Raw genomic sequence first — 7,757 nt, forward strand, 5'->3', positions numbered from 1 at the left:
TCCATTGCTGATTGACAGCAGGGAGGAAAACACCCATCTGGTTCACTAATGCCCTTTAGGGAAGGAAACTGCCATCCTTACCCTGTCTGGCCTACATGTGACTCCAGACCCACAGCAATGTGGTTGACTCTTAACTGCCCTCTGGGCAATTAGGGATGGGCAGTAAATGCTGCCTAAAAGCAACACCTGTGAATGAACTTCTAGAAAAGTCAGAACCTCATTAATAATCAGTTCCAACAGCAGACATAAAATTAACTGGCCTACAGTTTACTATTCCCTCCCTCCTTGAACTGAGGGGATATATTTGCTATTTTACAATTTAAACTTTCCAGAATGTAATAAGTCTTGGAAAATTAAATACACATTATACACAATATATTTCTCAGTTTCAACTTTAGCCATTGCAGATGCTAAAATTTAAACTTAATTAAAATCTGGAGTTAAAATTATGATCAATTGTTGAAAACTGTCACCCTGATACAAGTCAGGATTGTATCCTATAATATTTTGGCTGTGTCAGTTTTGTTAAGTTTCAGGGATGCTTTCTTTCTATGAATTTTCTCATGCTATCTTACCAACCTTGCCTCATTAACTACCTACCTCACCCCCACGGTGCCCATTATATCCAATGCTAGCCCTAGTCTGCCGATAACTGTAGCTGGTAGCACTCGTGTCTGACTAAATATCCCTGGATGCCCTGGCAGCTGTAATGCCCATGCCATATTAAAAAAGCTGTTGTGCACCCGGACAAGCACTGGCATTCTGAAGCTGCCCTGTACAGTAACTGACATATTTCCAGAACATGGCACACAATTGGAAACTGGCACTCCACTTTTTTTGACAGGGACCTGAAAATCCTGGTCGATGCTGTGGTGCAGGCAGGGGATGTTCTCTTGTCCCAGGACCACTGAAAGAAGTCACGACGCTAAACCCTGCCAGCCTGGGCCAACAACAGCGACCAGCTGCTGAAGGTAAGCATATAGGTACAGCAAACATTGTAGAAGGCAAATGGCATATTGGCCTTCAAAGTGAGCGGATTTGAATACAGGAGGTTGGGGGGATGTCCTGCTGCAATTATGCAGAGTCTTGGTGAGATCACACTGTGAGTAATATGTGCAGTTGTTGTCTTCTTAACTGAGTAAAGGTGTTCGGCTTATGGAGGGAGTCCGACAGAGGTTTCCCAGGCTTATTCTTGAGTGGCTGGATTGATGGATGAAGGGAGACAGCATCGATTAGAACTACATTCAATTGAGTGTTAGAGCATGAGAGGCGAATTGTACAGAAACCTACAAAATTCTAAAAGGAAGGTGAAACCCAGGAAGACTGCTTCTGACGACCAGGAGTCCAGAACCAGTGGTCACAATCTAATGATACAGGGCAAGCCAATTAGAACTGAGATAATGAGAAATGTCTTCATCCAAAGAGTGATGAGCCTGTGGAATTCTCTGCCACCGAAACCAGTTGAGGCCAAAGTATTCAATGTTTTCGAAAGGAAGTTAAATATAGTTCTTAGGACTAAAGGAATCAAAGGTTATGGGGAGAAACTGGGAACATGGTACTGAGTTAGATGATTAGCCATGATATATTGAATGGCAGAGCAGGCTGAAAGGGCTGAATGGCCTTTCCTGCTACTATTTTCTATGTTTCTAGACTTGGAGACATACAGTTTGCTAGCAGTTCATACTGTGTGTTTGCCAGGTAAACTGTTGACAAATGGTGCAGTCGTGAGATTGATGTTGCAATATCCCATACAGCAAAATGTCAGCCTATTTGACTGAAAACTGTAGATCAGCATAACAACATAAAAACACGGGCTATTCAGCTACTCGAGCCTGCGTTGCCAGTCAATAAGTTCATGGGTGATCTGTGGCCTAACTCTATATGTCTGACTTGGGTCCTTATCCCTTGATACCCTAGCTTAATAAAAATTTTTCTCTTTCTGATTTGAATTTAACAAATGAATTAGTATCGATCACCATTTGACGAAAGAAACGTCCACTACTCTTGATATGTAGAAGCGCTTCTAATATCTTTCCCAAATGGCCTGACCTTAATTCTTAGACTATGGCTCTTGTTCTAGAATCTTCAACCTGTGGAAATAATTTGTCTTTGCCTATCCTGTCTGCTCACCACTTGACCTTCTAAATTCTACAGAATAAATGCCTGATCTGTCTAATCTCTCCCGATATTTTAACCCCTGATATCCAGGTATCATTCTTGTAAACATGCATTGAACTCCCTCCAGGGCCAAACCATCCTTCCTACAGCGTGGTGCCCAGATCTATTCACAAAACTCGATAAGTGGGGTCTAAATAGTGTTTTGTGTAGGTGCAGCATAATGCCTGCATCGTTATTCTCCAGCCCTATAGAAATAGACCAGCATTCCATTAGCTTTCTGCACCTGTTCATGGCATATTAGAATTAGAATTAAGTTTATTGATATTTTAAAGAGCAATGCACCTGAATCCCCAAATCATTGTGGACAATGACTGTATTTAACTTTGTGCCTTCTAAAACATGAATCAATTTTTTTGGTCCAAAATAGATAACCTCACACTTGCTGATATTAAAGTCTGTTTGCCACAGCTTGTCCCATTCACTAATCTATCAATATTCTGTTGTTATATTATGCTGTCATTTACAATGTCTACAATGCTCCTTAATTTTTTTTGCCATCGTCAAATATATTTTTTGAATTTTTATGCCATTTTCCAATCGTTAATGAATATTGTGAATAATTCAAGCACCAACACAGATCTATGTGGGACACCACTAGTCATGTCCTGCCAATTCAGTATGTACCTATTATTCTAATTCTCTGTTTTCTGCCACTCAATCAATTTCCTATCCATTTCAGTAATTTGGCCTCAATTCTGTGGGCTTCAACTTGAGCTAACACTCTCTGGTGTGACAGTTTATCAAAAGCTTCTAGAAATCCATACAATAAACAACATCCGAGATAATGGGAACTGCAGATGCTGGAGAATCCAAGATGATACAATGTGAGGCTGGATGAACACAGCAGGCCAAGCAGCATCTCAGGAGCACAAAAGCTGACGTTACGGGCCTAGACCCTTCATCAGAGAGGGGGATGGGGTGAGGGTTCTGGAATAAATAGGGAGAGAGGGGGAGGCGGACCGAAGATGGAGAGGAAAGAGGATAGGTGGAGAGAGTATAGGTGGGGAGGTAGGGAGGGGATAGGCCAGTCCAGGGAAGACGGACAGGTCAAGGAGGTGGGATGAGGTTAGTAGGTGGATGGGGGTGCAGCTTGGGGTGGGAGGAAGGGATGGGTGAGAGGAAGAACAGGTTAGGGAGGCAGAGACAGGTTGGACTGGTTTTGGGATGCAGTGGGTGGAGGGGAAGAGCTGGGCTGGTTGTGTGGTGCAGTGGGGAGAGGGGACGAACTGGGCTGGTTTTGGGATGCAGTAGGGGAAGGGGAGATTTTGAAACTGGTGAAGTCCACATTGATACCATTGGGCTGCAGGGTTCCCAGGCGGAATATGAGTTGCTGTTCCTGCAACCTTCGGGTGGCATCATTGTGGCACTGCAGGAGGCCCATGATGGACATGTCATCTAAAGAATGGGAGGGGGAGTGGAAATGGTTTGCGATTGGGAGGTGCAGTTGTTTGTTGCGAACTGAGCGGACGTGTTCTGCAAAGCGGTCCCCAAGCCTCCGCTTGGTTTCCCCAATGTAGAGGAAGCCGCACCGGGTACAGTGGATGCAGTATACCACATTGGCAGATGTGCAGGTGAACATCTGCTTAATGTGGAATGTCATCTTGGGGCCTGGGATAGGGGTGAGGGAGGAGGTGTGGGGGCAAGTGTAGCATTTCCTGCGGTTGCAGGGGAAGGTGCCAGGTGTGGTGGGGTTGGAGGGCAGTGTGGAGCGAACAAGGGAGTCACGGAGAGAGTGGTCTCTCCGGAAAGCAGACAGGGGTGGGGATGGAAAAATGTCTTGGGTGGTGGGGTCGGATTGTAAATGGCGGAAGTGTTGGAGGATGATGCGTTGTATCCGGAGGTCGGTGGGATGGTGTGTGAGAACGAGGTGGATCCTCTTGGGGCGGTTGTGGCGGGGGTGGGGTGTGAGGGATGTGTTGCGGGAAATACGGGAGACGCGGTCAAGGGCGTTCTCGATCACTGTGGGGGGAAAGTTGTGGTCCTTGAAGAACTTGGACATCTGGGATGTGCGGGAGTGGAATGTCTTATCGTGGCAGCAGATGCGGCGGAGGCGGAGGAATTGGGAATAGGGGATGGAATTTTTGCAGGAAGGTGGGTGGGAGGAGGTGTATTCTAGGTAGCTGTGGGAGTCGGTGGGCTTGAAATGGACATCAGTTACAAGCTGATTGCCTGAGATGGAGACTGAGAGGTCCAGGAAGGTGAGGGATGTGCTGGAGATGGCCCAGGTGAACTGAAGGTTGGGGTGGAAGGTGTTGGTGAAGTGGATGAACTGTTCGAGCTCCTCTGGGGAGCAAGAGGCGGCGCCGATACAGTCATCAATGTACCGGAGGAAGAGGTGGGGTTTGGGGCCTGTGTAGGTGCGGAAGAGGGACTGTTCCATGTAACCTACAAAGAGGCAGGCACAGCTGGGGCCCATGCGGGTGCCCATGGCCACCCCCTTAGTCTGTAGGAAGTGCGAAGAGTCAAAAGAGAAGTTGTTGAGGGTGAGGACGAGTTCGGCTAGGCGGATGAGGGTGTCGGTGGAGGGGGACTGGTCGGGCCTGCGGGACAGGAAGAAGCGGAGGGCCTTGAGGCCATCTGCATGCGGAATGCAGGTGTATAGGGACTGGACGTCCATGGTGAAGAACGGGCAGCTCTCCGCTCCCTCCGCTCCAACAGCAACCTCCCCATCAAACCGGCAGACAAGGGTGGCGCAGTGGTAGTATGGCGCACTGAACTCTACATCGCCGAGGCCAGACGCCAACTCTCCGACACCACCTCCTACCGCCCCCTCGATCATGACCCCACACCCGAACACCAAACCATCATCTCCAACACCATTCATGACCTCATCACCTCAGGGGACCTCCCACCCACAGCCTCCAACCTCATTGTTCCCCAACCCCGCACGGCCCGTTTCTATCTCCTTCCCAAAATCCACAAACCTGCCTGCCCTGGTCGACCCATCGTCTCAGCCTGCTCCTGCCCCACCAAACTCATCACCACCTACCTGGACTCCATTTTCTCCCCTTTGGTCCAGGAACTCCCTACCTACGTCCGTGACACCACCCATGCCCTCCACCTCCTCCAGGACGTCCAATTCCCTGGCGCCCAACACCTCATCTTCACCATGGACGTCCAGTCCCTATACACCTGCATTCCGCATGCAGATGGCCTCAAGGCCCTCCGCTTCTTCCTGTCCCGCAGGCCCGACCAGTCCCCCTCCACCGACACCCTCATCCGCCTAGCCGAACTCGTCCTCACCCTCAACAACTTCTCTTTTGACTCCTCCCACTTCCTACAGACTAAGGGGGTGGCCATGGGCACCCGCATGGGCCCCAGCTATGCCTGCCTCTTTGTAGGTTACGTGGAACAGTCCCTCTTCCGCACCTACACAGGCCCCAAACCCCACCTCTTCCTCCGGTACATTGATGACTGTCTCGGCGCCGCCTCTTGCTCCCCAGAGGAGCTCGAACAGTTCATCCACTTCACCAACACCTTCCACCCCAACCTTCAGTTCACCTGGGCCATCTCCAGCACATCCCTCACCTTCCTGGACCTCTCAGTCTCCATCTCAGGCAACCAGCTTGTAACTGATGTCCATTTCAAGCCCACCGACTCCCACAGCTACCTAGAATACACCTCCTCCCACCCACCTTCCTGCAAAAATTCCATCCCCTATTCCCAATTCCTCCGCCTCCGCCGCATCTGCTCCCACGATAAGACATTCCACTCCCGCACATCCCAGATGTCCAAGTTCTTCAAGGACCGCAACATTCCCCCCACAGTGATCGAGAACGCCCTTGACCGCATTTCCCGCAACACATCCCTCACACCCCGCCCCCGCCACAACCGCCCAAAGAGGAACCCCCTCGTTCTCACACACCACCCCACCAACCTCCGGATACAACGCATCATCCTCCGACACTTCCGCCATCTACAATCCGACCCCACCACCCAAGACATTTTTCCATCCCCACCCCTGTCTGCTTTCCGGAGAGACCACTCTCTCCGTGACTCCCTTGTTCGCTCCACACTGCCCTCCAACCCCACCACACCCGGCACCTTCCCCTGCAACCGCAGGAAATGCTACACTTGCCCCCACACCTCCTCCCTCACCCCTATCCCAGGCCCCAAGATGACATTCCACATTAAGCAGATGTTCACCTGCACATCTGCCAATGTGGTATACTGCATCCACTGTACCCGGTGCGGCTTCCTCTACATTGGGGAAACCAAGCGGAGGCTTGGGGACCGCTTTGCAGAACACCTCCGCTCAGTTCGCAACAAACAACTGCACCTCCCAATCGCAAACCATTTCCACTCCCCCTCCCATTCTTTAGATGACATGTCCATCATGGGCCTCCTGCAGTGCCACAATGATGCCACCCGAAGGTTGCAGGAACAGCAACTCATATTCCGCCTGGGAACCCTGCAGCCCAATGGTATCAATGTGGACTTCACTAGTTTCAAAATCTCCTCTTCCCCCACCACATCCCTAAACCAGCCCAGTTCGTCCCCTCCCCCCACTGCACCACACAACCAGCCCATCTCTTCCCCTCCACCCACTGCATCCCAAAACCAGTCCAACCTGTCTCTGCCTCCCTAACCTGTTCTTCCTCTCACCCCAAGCCGCACCCCCATCCACCTACTAACCTCATCCCACCTCCTTGACCTGTCTGTCTTCCCTGGACTGACCTATCCCCTCCCTACCTCCCCACCTATACTCTCTCCACCTATCTTCTTTTCTCTCCATCTTCGGTCCGCCTCCCCCTCTCTCCCTATTTATTCCAGAACCCTCACCCCATCCCCCTCTCTGGTGAAGGGTCTAGGCCCAAAACGTCAGCTTTTGTGCTCCTGAGATGCTGCTTGGCCTGCTGTGTTCATCCAGCCTCACATTGTATCATAAACAACATCCACTGACTTACCTCTCTCTACCACATTTTCCACCTCTTCAAAAAAAACTCTGAGGTTTGTCAGATTACCATTCATGGAATCTTTGCTTGCTGTCCCTGATTAGCTGAAAATGTTTGATGTGGTCAGTTACTCTAGTCTTGAATATGTACTCAAAACAATTTCCCCACCACAGATGTTTGGGTAACTGGTCCATAATTCCCTGATTGCCCTCTGTCAGCCTTCTTAAAGAGCAGTGACATGAACAAATTTCAATCCAGAGATACAACTTCTGAATCCAGGGAACTCTGAAAGATAGGCTATTGGCAATATGCTCTCCTACCTCCTTTATGGGAGGCAGTGGCCTAGTGGTATTATCACTGGTATTGATCCAGAGACCCAGGCAATGTTTTGGGGACCCAGGTTCAAATCCTGCCTCAGCAGATGGTCTAATTTGAATTCAATCAAAAGGAAACTCTAGAATTAAGAGAATAATGGTGATCGTGAATCTATTGTTTCCTGCTCCCCTGATGCTGCTTGGCCTGCTGTGCTCTTCCAGCTCTACACCTTGTTATTCCATGAATCTATTGTTGATTGTCAGGAGGGAAGAAACAACATCTGGTTCACTAATGCCCTGTAGGGAAGGAAACTGCCATTCTTACCTGACCTGGCCTACATGTGACTCCAGACCGACAGAAATGGTCGAT

Source organism: Stegostoma tigrinum, chromosome 2 (genome assembly GCF_030684315.1).
Source record: "Stegostoma tigrinum isolate sSteTig4 chromosome 2, sSteTig4.hap1, whole genome shotgun sequence".
Taxonomy (NCBI): Eukaryota; Metazoa; Chordata; class Chondrichthyes; order Orectolobiformes; family Stegostomatidae; genus Stegostoma; species Stegostoma tigrinum.